This window comes from Berghia stephanieae, chromosome 5, assembly GCF_034508935.2.
Source record: "Berghia stephanieae isolate SIO BIC M18660-M18661 chromosome 5, UCSD_Bste_1.3, whole genome shotgun sequence".
NCBI lineage: Eukaryota > Metazoa > Mollusca > Gastropoda > Nudibranchia > Aeolidiidae > Berghia > Berghia stephanieae.
This window is the reverse complement of record NC_088364.1, coordinates 16,728,737-16,745,048: the sequence shown is the minus strand read 5'-3', so window position 1 is coordinate 16,745,048 and position 16,312 is coordinate 16,728,737. Positions and strand designations below refer to the sequence as shown.

The following is a 16,312-nucleotide window of genomic DNA, read 5'->3' as shown; positions in this document are numbered from 1 at the left end:
CGTTATTACATCTAACGTGATACTTCTGCCTATCATTGTACAATAAGTCAACTCTATTCTTTACTAATTAGTAAAGCGTTCTGAGCACGTTCAGTGGATATTGCACTATGTAGTTCTCTAATTTAAAAATGAAAAAGACTAGTACTAACCTACCATCAAACTGCATGTCTCGATTTGTCGTACACCCCCCCCCCCCCACCCCCACCCTTTCAATCCAGAACAGAAGCAGTCGCACTTCATACCTTACTCCCTCCTCCCATTTATTGTCATGTCTAGTCCCTCCCAATGCCCACACCTTCCTTCTCTCCCCACCCTCACCCTTCTCTCTCTCTCTCTCTCTCTCTCTCTCTCTCTCTCTCTCTCTCTCTCTCTCTCTCTCTCTCTCTCTTTCTTTCTTTCTTTCTTTCTTTCTCTCTCTCTCCTCGTCATTTCACAACCTGCCAGAAGCAACCCTTTCAAAATAAAACCAACCCCCCCCCCAAAAAAAAAAAAAATATGACTACGGGGGTTTATGAATCGCCTGTAGATTGAGATAGCGACCAAATTGTGATTTCGTTCCACTTATTTATTTATTTATTTATTTATTTATTTATTTATTTATTTATTTATTTATTTTACGATTCTTCCCTTCAATTTGACTCGCATAGATCTCTAATATAATTCAGCTTCTATCTCATGGCACTGTCAAATCCAAAATCCGACAGCCAAAGTCCGATATCACACAGCTGTAAGCGACCAACGGAACTTAGTCCCGCCCACAAACACACCCCCTCTTCTCAACTACACACTTACTCCGCTTCTCCCATTGGCCCGCGCTTTCGCCACTCTCTTCCGTATCGCCCTCGGCTCCTCCTCATCTTCTTATCTGCGTCTCCCAAACCCATCCCGCTACTTACGACTCGCGATCGGGTAATTTAGTCCCTGCCCATAGAGCACGCTCACACATTTACACAACACACACACATAAACACACACGTCCCACGAACACCACACACAATATTATATCTCTCTATCACACACATTCACACATCCATACACAACGGCTCTCGTTCCCATAGCGGTCCTAGTCCTATCGAATCTATGAATACAGGGAGGGGGGTTTACATTTCATGTCATTCACTCTCTTGATCTGTTTGGTCCGACCCGCTTTAGAGAGAAACACAGCGGATTGCCGACCCGTCCTGGATTTAGTCGAGGCGAGACTTCGGACGAAGCTGGGTGATTATCAAAGGTATTCGCTGCGCTTTTTTCGGACTTGTGTGCGATCCGTCTTTAAATCTTTCAGGGACTTTTCGTCTTGAGCTTTGCAAAGCAGGAAGACTTAACGAATGATGTAACAATCACTTTTCACAGCTTTTGACTCAAACATCCGAGATTTGTATTGTGTTGGAGGAGTTATCTGTTGTCAATTTGAAGGACAAGAAGAAGAACGGTCTTGTGTGTGAAAAAAATAATTAACTCGGATTTAGTTTGGTCAGTAAAAGTTTTGATGTGTTATGATATATAGATATATTGTCTTACAAGGCAAATATACAAGTGGCTAATGTATTCGAAATCCGGGAATATTTATTGAATTGGATATGTGTTGTTTATCATTTTGCAACTAATTACATATTTCCATAAACTATTTACATTTATCGTCATTAACAGACTGCAGTGATTTGATTTGGAAAACTTCAAATTTTCTTCCGAGTTGGATTTGATCTATAACACTGGACACGGTGACTCACGTAAGACTAATAATCCTTGTTTGTATCTATTATCATGATCATGTCCATGCCTATGCTTTTGAAGTCATATCCGATCATTGTATTCGTGTTTTCTTCCAGTCTTGAGTCTTATGGAAACGACAATTTGGTTTTTTTTTTTCACAATTCGAAGCTCGAGATACAAATTTGATTCCATGGAACCCGTTTATCTATCGACGTGACTTATTAGACAAGCAGACTTTTATGTTACTATTTCTCTCCCATAGCCATAACATACCTATTATCACCATTCCATCTTGACTCCTTATTCAACTCTCAATTTAAATCTCTTGAACAATTTTATTTTATCTTCAATAAGATACTTTTTAAAAGTTAAAATATATAAACTCGATAGAAACATGTTCTGGACACTATCAATTTTAATCTTATACGAGGCTAAAAATACACGATAAGTCCTATTGTGTTTCCAGTGCTGCCAAATAAATATCAAGTTCTTCATGATCGAAAATAATAATAATAATAATAAATAGAACAAAACAAAACAAAACAACAAACAACAACAACAACAAACCAACAAAATAACAACGCCCCGAAGAAAAACAAAGCAAAACAAAACAACAACAAAGCAAAACAATTCCCTAAATTAATGTCGTCAGGCTTTTTCTTACTTTTATTTTAAAAAATAGGTCGATGTAAAAGTCAATCTATAGTTTTATTCAGTCGTGTTTATAATTAGTAAGTCACCTATCTATATTTATTGGTGCTATGCGATTCAATGAAGTGCTGACACACTCTGGCTGGCAAAACAATAATAAAGACAGTTTTAAGTTACACACATAATATGTGTAGTTACACACATAATATGTGTACAACAGCAGGAGTTGGTAGAGAGGCAGGTTGTTAAAAGACTTGATCATCTGGCTGGAAAAAAAAAGGGTGGGGGGGGGGGGGGGAAAAAAAATACGAATTCAAAAAAAAAACAACAAAAAAATACTAGTGTGAAACAGCAGCACTTCTTTTTGAGCCCATTGATGTTTATACATCAATAGAGACAAGTGACAAGAGGATGGAAAAGTTTCATCGGTGGTCCATACCTACTGTGGGATGAGGACTGAAGAAGAAGAAGAGATAATCAGTGAAGGTGTATGCCAGTGTTGCTATGTCCATTTTCAACCCAAAGTCTATTTTTGAAATGTCTTATATTATCAATATAAATTTTACTTTCTTTCCGAAACAGTGGACTCATAACAAAAACCCACTAACCCCATTAGAAACTAGTTCCATCTGTATCACTGAACTAAAAGGAATTACATGACTTTTAATTCTAAAAACATGTGAACTGATCACTTTGCCATCGGATGACCCAAAAGGTTATTTTTATTCTTAAATTTATAAACTTGATATAGCATTTCTTTCATTAGAATTAAATATACTTTTGTGTCTCAATTGCTAATATTATATTTTGGTAGAGTCACATTAATATTCCCCTTGGCTTGCATTTGAATTTGGTAGTATGCTGAGCAAAATGCTCCGATTATTCTCTCTGCTACAAGAAAATTATAGCATGGATATTTATATAGCACATGACCAATTCCTTTGCCAGATTATTATTTGTTTCTATAAGTTAAACATATTGAACAAAAAATGAAATTAACAGCTTCAAATATGAAAAAATTACCTGACAGGGACGTATCGCGTTCTGAACTCTTTCTCAGCCAATATTAGATACAGTTAAAGCGATCATACTTATTTTAATATATAGATAGAGATGAGAAAATAAAAATATGTCAGTCAATCAGTGCGTCCAGTCGGGTTACACAATGGCGGAAAGTATGTTTTTAGCAGTTAGAAACTCTAGATGTTCAATGATTTCCCGTTTCTGACATTGCTCTTTCGGTGAAAACAGCAAGTTGTGTGTCAAATTGGAGTATAATCAAAATTATTCATAGGAAATATGATGATCTTGAGCCAAAAACACTTACTGTTTTATTGAAATCAAATCACAACAGTATTCTGACAGAACCAACTTTCTTTTTCATTTTGGCCAGAAACTTTTACGTCAAATAATATTTTCTAAAATGAAACTTGAGCATGCATGTGGCCCAACATCAACTAAACGTGTTCAAAGAGTTTGCAAGGGGTCCTCAGCAGCAACACTTTACATGTAGGACGAGATAATAATATGATGCTGGAAAGAAGATATATATTAAAAAATAGTTTTTTTCAACGGCGCTGTTAACGGTGAGAAAACATGAGTAAAGATCTTTTTCCAAGGACCCAAGGCTCAAATCGGGAATCGAACCCAGGACCTACCGGTCTGAAAGTGAGTGTCATATCACAAAGCCGGACGAATATCGATAAATCAAAATAATCCTCAACTTGTCCAACACCCCCCCCCCCTAAAAAACAAACAAAACAAAAACCAAAACAAACAAAACAAAAGAAACCCAAAACGCTTAAACATGAGACTTCAAATAGGTCAAAAAAGGTGTTTGTTTGAGATTTTTTGACAGAGTTGAGGGTCATTTTATCGATCGATATTAATTGAAGTAAAACTTTACTGACCAAAACGAAAAAAAAGCGGATTTTGCCAGATCGATATGTTTGGTTAGATAGATCACCTGTAGATGTTACGCCGGATGACCTGCATTCTTGTGAGGTGTTGATTAGTTATGTCATTGCGATCAACAATGGTGGCGTTATGAATATATAGGGAGCTACGTGTATCTGTGCAGCACTCAAACTGACTTCACAACAATCATCATCATCATCATCATCATCATCATCATCATCATCATCATCATTATCATCATCATCATCATCAACACTGTCATCATCATCATCATCATCATCATCGGGTACTAGCCCGTTTGAAGCATCATTGTCAAATTGACTTGTGATTATGGTATTTTTCAAATCTTAAGAAAGTAGGAAAAAACCCCCCCCAAAAAACTTTAGATTCAATCAATAAAAGAAAATAAATAAGATAGCTTTTAACTAAACCACCAATACACATAGAGTACCGGAATAACGGTGCTCAATGCATGCCCGACTGAACACAATCATAATTATTCTCATTGCCGCCACTGCGTAACTGCAGCACTCCGACAAAACACATATTTTCATTTTGGTCTGAACACCTTAACTTTAAATATTGTCAATTAGAATGACTTACAGCTTGATGCTTTTAGACGTCGGGGATCGAGTTATTGTTTTCCGACCAAAATGAAAAAAAAAATAAAATAAATAAATAAATAAATAAATAAATAATAATAATAATAATTTTCATGTTCAGAGTACGAGAGTCTTCTATAGACCACGGAAGTTTTTCACGATTTTTTAATTGTAATCATTGACGAGAGGTGCTGAACCATGCATACCTAACAATAATAACTTAACGGAGTTAAGTACCATAACGTATAAAGATTTTCATCTAGCAGTCCGAAGGATGAGATTCGGACTTTGAAAATTGTAACTACTAAAAGGGGCAGTGGGTGAGTGTTTGAATAGGACTGTTGAGTGATTGCGGTTTTCCGAAACTAGTTATCTCGTCTTTTTTTTTAAAATATACACTAATGATTGTTTGTCCTAGAATTTCTCTTTAGGCATATTACATTATTGAGATTAAACACCTCAACTTTGTATCAATTCGTCTGTCAGTTGATAATCAACTTGATTTTTGAAATAAACGGAGAAGATATCACTCCTCCCCCCCCCCCCCCCCCCCCCCCCCGCAAAAAAAGAAGAAAAGAAGAAAAATGGTATAAATCAACTTTGGAAAAAAACTCTAAAACTGATCTTTTTTTTCAAAAGAAGAAAAGAAAAACTTTATTTAAAACCACCTTTGTTCATTAGTGACTTTTACTTGAGCAATAATGGCTGTTTTTTTTTAAAATTTGGATAAAAAAATTATTGCATTGTATCATTATTGTAAATCATTGTACTGCTTGGAAAATAAGACAAGAATAATCAAGATAGATTTTAAAAGGGTAGCAATCTGTAGAGATGAGTCTCAAACCTGAGACGTTTTGATAAGTTGGTTGTCATCCTTATCTATCGATATACTACTTGTATTTAGTAAAAGTTTTCTGGCTAAAATTTTTCATCGCCAGTCTCTCAACTCTCATGATGTCTCAATCAATGTGTTTTGTTGACAAAGGGAAACCCGAAGCGTCCAAATCACCTGTCTTCGTACATTGAAATGGAGCTTCTACTTCATCTTATTAATGTTATTAATTTGATCCGATTTTCAAGCAGTATTATGGTTAAAATGAGAAAAGCATGTGGTTGTTTGTTTGTTTTTGTTTTGTTTTTAAAAATCAGTGTACGACAGCACAGCCAACGGTACAAAGCGATTTTCACCTTCTGTGGTAGTACCGTTATGTTGTACCAGACACCAAAATAACGCCTCATACGCCGTGAATGCATGATTTGATAATGTTGGATAACTGGCTTACCTCACTCACAATAATAGAATTAGCGATATACGATGACCAGCGAGGGCGAGTGGGGAAGGGGGACAAAAAGTGTGGAGATGGAAGCAGAGGACACAATATGTACGAGGATGGGAAGGGATAGGAAAGTAAAAGATCTTGGCAGGAACCATAGATAACACAGGACGTCTGTGGTAGGAACCGAGAAACGTTTGAAGACTTTTCTATCTAGCCAGACTTTGTTAGCCTTTATTGGATAAGGTTTTTAAAAACACTCTCCTCGATATCTTACAAATTTGACTAAAACCTTTTGTAACTAACCACCGCGGTCTTTTTCTTTCTTTCCTTCTTAAAAAAAACAACAAAAACTCTTCAATCCCCTCCCCCCTTCTCTCTCTCTCTCTCTCTCTCTCTCTCTCTCTCCCCCCCCCCCCCCCCCAATGGATTGGTTATAATCAAATTTGAACACCCAGTAAATATGACTAATCAATAATATTTTCAAAAAAATCAACTAGATTAGACAGTCAATTTTTCTACAACAATATTGTTTATTTGTTTGTTACTGGAGATGTTGCTGTGCATTGCAACACTTTTGGGTCATAAACGCACCAGTTAAAGGGATATGGCGAGGTCTAAAGTTAATACATAGGTTTAGACGTCCTTTAGAAACTGTTTAGACGTCCTTTAGAAACTAAGACAATGTTGCTGCTTCAAACAGCAGTTCCAGGAACGATCTATCTATTCGTGCATCCGCTCTGAGTTCACCTAAAATTCCACTCAAAGAAAATAGCATTAGAGATCCATCACGAAAAAAAAATGATGCATTCAAATTGCATTCAAATAGGATCACAAGAAAACTGATATAATGTATAATATTAGTGTAATTTACACTATAATATAATACTCATCATGTTGGTCATCTAAAGCTGGACGACTTGTCATGGCGGACTTCAAACGGAAACAAAACAATGAACATCATCGTTATACTGTACCGTTTTATTAGATATATGCTGTTCTAATTTGATGGCTGTCACAAGATAGAATAATAATTAAATAGACACAATGTGCCGTTCGGGAAGATAATGGTTTGTTGTGTGTTGTCATGAAAGATAACAGTAAGAAAGAAAGACTGATCGTCCTTTTCTGCCTCCCTAACGAAACACATTTAATTTCTTTTTCTTTTTTCATTTTGGTCAGAAAAGCAATAATTTCAATTATTGATATTAAGATGATTCTCAACTTTACAAAAGTCTCAAACCTGAGAGTTCAAAGAGGTGTCGTGGTTCTTGCCTTTTGACAAGTTGAGTCATCTTAATCGATCGATACTGGAAGTATGTTGATGTTTTCTCGCCAAAATAATTTTAAAAAAAAGTATAATGTGTTTTATCCAAAGACTACCATACTCACTCTGCAGTGTAGTCCTTGGTTCTATCTCTTGGATGTTATAGGGATAAGAGTGGAGAAGGTCGTTTACAATCGACATGATCTTTTAAAAAAACAGCGGGGGGATTGGGGGGGGGGGGCTTGTCCTTCAAAGATAGAGGGCCCGTGGACATAGCAGACAAGAGAGTATACGGGGCTAAGCCCCTCGTGGTGCATAACTTGCTATTGCTTGTTTTAGCGTTACACGACATTAACATTTACTTGCTACCCTTTGGATAGAATTTTAAGTTTGTTGTAAAATTTTATCGCCACACCCACGACCTACCTAATCTCAGCATTGTGCAAACATGATCAGCCGTTACCATCCGAATCCAAACTGAAACTGCTTGCTTGTGAGTACTGTGTTTTTCCTATGAGTCAACTATACATTTGACAATGACATCAAATCGGTTGGAAATTTGAATGGATGCAGACAAGAGCAATTAGTTGGAAAGAATTCTGTACTTTTCTGTCATCTAGGCATCACTTTCTTTTCACTTCAATTTCTGTACCAACCGATACTAACTGGCTATCAAACATTCCCAAGAATCAATTTCAATCCTTTGTTGTTGTTGTTGATGTCGTTTTTTGTTCGTTTGTTGTTTTTTGTTTTGTTTTGTTTGTTGGGTTTTTTTTCGATGACTACGATGTTACAAGTGTGCATCTGTGTGAGTGTGTCTATGTCAATATTGTATTGTTATAAATGTGTAACCAAATGACAAATTGCCACTTTTTTGAGGACAATAAAGATTTATTATTATTATTATTATTATCATCATCATCATCATCATCATCATCATCATCATCATCATCATCTCATCATCATCATCAATCATCATCATCATCATCATCTATTTATCATTATTATTATTATTATTATTATTATTATTATTATTATTATATTATTATTATTATTATTATTATTATCATTATTATTATTATTAAATATACTTAAAATTATTGCGAGCTAAGTAACCTATAGTTTTGAGTTCGAACTTCTTTTTTTTTTTAATGTAGGATATTATGCATCTCACAGGGCGTAATAAAATTAATTGAGCATTCGTGAATCTCATTAATCATGAACATCAAAATTGTAATCATGTTCCTTTTTATTCACAGATGATAAAGACTGACACGACACCAGTGCAAAGAAAGTAGACATTGCAACGTCGATGTTACTTTCATTATCATCATCATCATCAGCATCATCGGCATCAACATTGCAGTGATATTTACAATAATATTTTGGCGTTTACATTCGTTGACCGGACAAAAATTGACAACTGATTGGAGAATAAATGTATCAATAGAGTGATCATTTTCCGGCGATGGTTGGTTTGATACTAACATACTCACATATCGGTGGATTACGACATCATATAAAATATCGCTGAAAAAAAAAAAGCAATAATACCAAAAAATAATAGCAGTAATACCAATAAAAACAAAGCTAGCAAAGAATAACAACCCCCCCCCCACACACACACCTAAGAAAGTAAATCAAATTCAGAAATTTAAACGAAATCGTTTTAATTAATAATATTTAACAAATCGCGACAATTGGATTATCCAGCGATTAAACAATACAGCGACTTGCACGTAAATGATATAATTTTCAAGGACTTACAAAACCACAAAAACTCAACGTACGTGCTCTTATCACAAACTTATTCCATTCCAATCAAATCTGATATCATTATCACTATCAACTCCACCAGCGAGGAGCAAGCCCGCCGGCCTGCTCTGCCCAACAACCCTCATCATTCAATGAGCCTCTCTATGAACGACCCGGTCTGTTTAGAGGAACTAGTGGTCCCCGGCCACCACACCCACTCACACCACCCGTCCCACCACAGTCACCCAATGACCATGCACCACCACCATCACCCACACCATCACCTCACAGACTCGAATCCTATGCCCTCTGGCTCGGACAATAACGCGCTATCCTCCCCGCCACACGTCTCAGGGGGTCACCATACGACGACAGCACATCAAAGCCTCTCGCCCAGCGATGCCGCATCAGATCGATCAGGTAAGAAGATTGATTGATTAATTAATTGATTAATTAATTTATTGATTTGTCATGTCCATTTAAATTGTCTAAATTTTGAATTCAATAGTATAGAGATAAATTATAAGATGTAAAGATAACATTATTGTTTCTTTGGGATACATCAGTTAAACGTTGCCATATTATTATCTTAACTGACGCCTTGTATTTATTAGGGGTAATAATGATGATGATGATGATAATAATAACAATAATAATAATAATAATAATAATAATAATAATAATAATAATAATAATAATAATAAAATAATAATAATAATGATAAATTAATAATAATAATAATAATAATAATAATAATAATAATAATAATAATAATAATAATAATAATATAATAATAATAATAATAATAATAATAATAATAATAATATATAGCGTAGTACTAATTGGTTCCTAGCAGCAATACTCTGATTATCGATCAGTTATCAATTGATATGTAATTATTACTGATTGATTGAATCTTAGTTATCGTTGATCGCTCGGACGTATCAAATGCGGCAAAGATAACAAGGCCGTTAAGTCATCAATACTTCAATTTGATTAACACCCTGGGGCTAACACCGTTTGGGTCATCGAAACCTGGAAATCTGATCAAACCAATCGCAGATAGATTTACTATGATAGTGAATTACATTTTAACCCTTTAACGACGGACCTTGAGTATTTTATACTTATATATATAAAGCAACAAAACAAAACAAAAATAAAAACAAACTAACAAAGAATGAAGAAAATAAGATTTAAAAAAAACGAAAAAAACAAAACAAAAACAAACAAACAAAATAACAACAAACTAAATCAAACACACCCATATACACACACAAAACGCGACAAAATAAGAAAAAAATAAACATAAAAAAGCAACAACAACAAAAAAAAAAAAACCCCACCAAAAACCAAACCAAAACAAAACAAAAACAAACAAACAAAAGGAAAAAACAAAACAAACAAAAACCAAAAAAAAATAAATAATAATAATAAAATAAAATAAATAAACGAACCAAAAATTCTACCATTTTACCTGAATAATCTACTCACGGACCTATGTTTTCTATTTAATTTTTTTTTTAAAAGCAATGCTCTCGGTCTGTAATCTATATTTGGAACATAAACGTTCCGCCTAAAATCCCACTTTTCTCATGAAACTCATTTCGCTTGTATTATTTCTTTTTATTGATCACCAACGAAACGTGTCGGTAGTCTATAGCGTGAAACGTGTAACGGACAATAACAATTGCTTGCTATCCTATGGATATGACGGTAGTCTATCGCAAAGTACTTTCTAACAGACTCAGCTATCTATTCATAGCTGGGTGGACGGGGGGGGGGGGGGGGGGGGGGCTCAGAAAAAAAAGAAAAAAATCTCCTCTGCACCACGGTCCCTTTGCGTGTGAAGCGAGTGTTCTACGAACTGAGCTATATGTGTTATCCAAGTTTATTCATAACTGCGAACGGCGAACAGCAAGTAACAAGATTGTCAATCGAGTCCCTAATATTATGTAGCTTAGTCAATGTTTAGCATTGATTTTTTTCTTCTTTGTTTTAGTAAATTAAGAGTATCAGGTATTTATTTTTAGCTGGTCAGAAGGCAGGTGAAGACAAGAGAAATGTTGTAGATTAGACAAGCAAATAAATAAATAAATAAACTTACGTCAACAATACAAGAACAACTCAATTCGTGATGGCGTCGAGTACTTTTCCCATGCAAAGAGGCATATTATGTTTATTTCTAATTGACAATAAATATGTTACGAAATAGTAAAAGTCGTTGGGGTACATACAGCAAATGGAGACAAACAGCGAGAATATTTTTTTTAAATATCACAAAACCAACAAAGTCGTGACATGAAATTTATGCTTTTAAGATAAAGATCCACTGAAACTGTGCCAGTATGTAACATCTCCCTCAATTCCCCCCCCCCCCCTCTTCTCTACGGCCCTGAAAAACGCCAGGTATATTATATATATATTGCGCATTTCCAAGGCCTTTTCGCATTGACTATGTCGTGTGTATGTGTGCATGCATTATGTCGGAGACCGCTTGCGTTCAAGTGTGTGTAAATTGAGGTATGAATATTCATCCAAGCCTGGGTTAAGCTACGATATTTTGCAACCATATTAGAGCCAAATAGCATAGATACCCACAAAACACTTTTTATGTTGTTTTTATGTGTGTTTTTTACATTTTTAATTTTTTAAAAAATGTTTTGTTTTGTTCTGTTATTTTTGTTTTCGTTGTATGCGCTACTACAATTCGTGGTTAGGAAAGTTTGTTAATCTATTGATAGATTAAGACAAATTCAGACTTATTGTCAAAAAAGTCTTAAACCTGGGATTATAATACGTAGATAATCAGACAGATAAATAAAGAGATACATAGATAAACATCCAGGTACGAGATAGATGAATACGATGGACCAAATGAATTGATGAAACAAAAAAATATAATCCGCGAAAATAGTAAATGGCTTTATCAGTGTATAAAGTCAAAAAATAAACAAATAAATGAATAAAACAATACATGAACAATAAACAGATGCATAAATAAATGAATAAATTAATACATAAAATATGAATGAACTAATAAATGAGTAAAATAAATCAATGAACGCAAAGATAAATAAACCTGTTCGTTTATCATTCAAAAAGAAGAAAAAAATTACCATCTATTTTATACGTCAATCATTCGTTTCTCCTGTGATTTATTTATTGGTTCATTCAGTCATTTATTTATTATTTCATTTATTCAACCATTCAACAATGCGTTAATTGATTATTTATAACGTAATTTATTGAAACTAAATTAATTGTTCAATGAACGAATGGTTGAATACATAAAAATAATAAATGAATGATAGATAATAAATATACATTTTGTCTTTATGTTTGTTTTTTTAATAAAAAATATAACAAATTCTTAAAGATATGGCAGAATAGATCAGTCTATCACCTGATAGAAATATCAAACGAAATATAATATGGTTAATAAGTGTATTGCATGAATAAAGGATTATTATTGAATAATAGACTAATCAACGTTTAGGAAATCGTTTTAAAAAGATAACTATTTTAAACTGAATAAATAAATAAATTAGTTCAAACTGATTCAATGAAATAAATATCAATGATTATTGTAATTTCTTCAAACCGTAAGTAGGACGGAGACAAAAGTCCTTTATATATATTTCTCTAAGCAAATAATTTTCAAGTTACTGTAATACCCCTTCTTGTCACGTCTAAAAAAAGAATTTTTTCCTCAAGTCGTAATTGTCATAATTCTGATAATAAATTAAAAGAAAAGAGGACAAAACAGTCAACAAATGTTGTTTTTAAAGAAAAAAACGCAAAACAAAACAAAAACAAAGAATCGAAAACAAAACAAGCAGGGCTTCTATGGTATATCTCTCTAGAAAAACAAATGGAACGATAAATAGATGATTAAGTAGCCAAATAGTATGGTGAGTAATAAACGTAAATAGTATGGCTAAATTAATAAAAATCATTTTTAAAATTACAATAAAAATAAAGTACCGACGTAAACTTTGATATCAAACCTTGTTTGTAAAAACGTATACAAAATAATGGTAACAATAATAATAATGATTATGATAACGATGACAATGATAATAATAATAATAATAATAATAATAATAATGACGATGATGATGATGATGATGAAGATGATGATGTGATGATGATGATGATGATGATGATGATGATGATGATGATGATGATGATGGTGGTGGTGATGGTGATGATGACGATGATGATGATGGTGGTGGTGAAGATGATGATGATGATGATGATGATGATGATGATGATGATGATGATGATGATGATAATAATAATAACAGGAAGAAAAAAAAGACAGAACAAGATAAATGAAAGCAGAGAAAATTATATTGATCACAATGCTTACGATAAAACAACAACTACAACAGCTGCGTTTATTTAATTGATTTCATACAGCACACCCGACGTGTACTTATTTGCAGTTCTGATCACCTAATTCATTAAAGGCTCATTGTAGTGAGGGAAATATATAATAAATGACGCAAAATATTGTCCATTACAACAATGTTACACTAGGCCCATAATTTGGTTCGGATGTCAAACCTGCATATATGTGAACGCCGAGTACACCCTATATAAGAGGAAGTGGGGGAAAAGTGTTAAATGTGGTCGATATCAAACATTTTTACGTCACGTAAATTTGGTATAGTTCATGTGAACGCATCGCGCATCTCGTCAGGTCACATGATGATGATGTTGATGACAAATTGTCACACAATTATTACGGTCGTTCGCTAGATTTCTCTATGTAAAAATAAAATTAACACACACACACACACACATACACACACACATACACACACACACAGCACACACATTCACACAGAGAGAAAAAAAAACCTCTGAAACACAGGAATATAAAAAAAAAAAGAAAAGGAAATGAATATTAATATGGAATCATTACGTTTCATAATCAATTCTTTGCAACTGATGCGTCCTGCTTAATGGTCACGTGACCTCTTGTTGCCATGCCTGGCAAGCTATTAAATTTTTTTTTTTTCTTTCTTTCTTTTTCTCCTATTACCTAACAGGTAGAGTCCCGTAAAATTCAATCAACATGCAGTGCAGCATAAACTTTTGAAAATTATGGTGTTGTGAATAGTTGAATGAACATTTCATTGGATTTTTTTTTTTTTAACTCGAAATTTTTTTTTAAAAGTATATTTTTTTGCCTCAGTTATCGACAGACAACAGTAAACCGTTGCTCGTGAGAAATCTACGAAAAATAAAAGAGGATACGGACTAAACATTTTGACTGATCAAGTAGACAAATTGACCTATTGAAAAAAAAACTGTACTTTTTGAATTCACAATTTGTTATTTTATTTCATTTATGTTTGCCTGTGACTCGAAACAATCAACTCTACAGATCCTGAGAGTCACTCAGATTTATTGTAATACAGGCGATTGAAAAGAAAAGTGCATGGTGTCGATAGCGATGCAATTCCCTCATCAGTCTGTCAAGATATTGTGAAAAAAACAAAAAACCTCACATATTCGGCTGCTTGGCATATTATAGCTGGGTCGACAGCATAAAGAAATACATCTCAAATGCAAACGCAATTAATACATGTTGGCTTATGGCTTTGTGGAATAAAAACCACTCTCCCCAACCAAACATTCAGGGTAGCGATCACCAGTCTTACAAGTTCTATAATATGTATAGTTTCGGCATTTTGAAAATCGGCTTGAATCCTTTTTCTGTGTAAGTACCATAATAAGAATGAAGGATCGGACCTTTTCGTTGACAGGAAATAAATATTGAATTAGATAGAACCGGCTAAATGACAGGGAATATACGGATTAGTAACTGCTTGGCATCGTTCGAATTATCAATCCGATGTCTGGATCTGGATGAGTTTCAAAGAGACGAATACATTCATACACATAAATTTCGAGAGAAAAAAATCGGTAAAAATAAAACCAACTAGAATCGAGACCTAATAATGTCTCTAACGATGTTGTTAAAATATGCTGTGGCGCGATTTATTTTGTTTTATTTAATTAATTAATTAATTAATTAACTACTTAATTAATTAATTTATTTATTCATTTACTTATCTATTTTTGGTCGAACTTTCCAGACCCAGATGGTCTTTGTAATTTGTGTATGAATTTTTTCTGCGTTGCCCTGACTAGAAGCAGAATTGCTCTGTCTGGGTTAGAAAATGTTCCATGTAGAATGCTGTATAAGATGCAAACGTATTCAAAAAAATGAGCTTTTATAAAAATAAGAATTTGATTACTTATTCTACAAAACAAATCTGATATTTTTCTATTTTGCTACGTTCGAAACCAAAATGACATGGTTGTCATAATTAATAATTCCGTGTCCAAATAGGTACGCAGTTTAGATGCCATAGACTCCTGTCTGTTTCGGTGCCTTGCAATGTCTTCTGATAATATAGATTCTTTCGTGTTAACAATAATAATATTATGTCTATGGAATATCCACAGAGATACACGAAAGTTTGACCTCAATAAATAACTAAGGAGCTCCACATATGTATCAGAATTAAGGAAATGCGACTGTCAATGGTTCTATCCCATGTTGGGTATTACTAAAAAAAAAACAAAAAAAAAAAAAAAAATGCCCGAGACTTAGATCGATCATAATGCGGCGGATATCAAGGCAATAGACGCATTTGTAAATTTTTATTATCTTCAAGTAATTATTGTACATCATATCTCGGTATACCAATTTGTTATGAAAATAATGACAGAAATATTTCAGAATTTTTGAAAAATGTGTATTTACAGGCCTGATAGTTAACTTTGCGGATAGCAAATTATATGTTGGGTCTCGACATGGAGTCAATTGCTGGAGGTCTCTTTTCACAGTCAAAAGGGCTGTTTTTGGTCTCTAATTGAGAATAGAAAAAAAAAGTTTAAAAAAATAAGAAAACAACCACAATATTATAACAACAACAACAACAACAACAACAACAACAGCAAAACAAATTATCAACAATTTAACTCCTCATAGTTTTTAAGAGCCATTGGGCCCATGAGCCGGATTTAATTCCTGTTTTTTGTAGAGCTAAACGGAAAATAACAACTCCCTCCAATAATTTGGCAAGGGCGTTGATCTATAAACTTCTACT

The 16,312-nt window shown here is 33.9% G+C and overlaps 1 pseudogene across 1 annotated transcript in view; it reads left to right on the top strand.

Moving 5' to 3' along the window:
- The first annotated feature begins 1,032 nt into the window (after nucleotides 1-1,032).
- Nucleotides 1,033-16,312, top strand: part of LOC144972492 (pituitary homeobox 2-like) — a 30,178-nt pseudogene continuing 14,898 nt past the window's right edge. Inside the window, exons 1-2 of the transcript XR_013645366.1 lie at nucleotides 1,033-1,730; nucleotides 8,684-9,599. The product of XR_013645366.1 is annotated as a pituitary homeobox 2-like (transcript). The remainder of the gene's footprint in view (nucleotides 1,731-8,683; nucleotides 9,600-16,312) is intronic.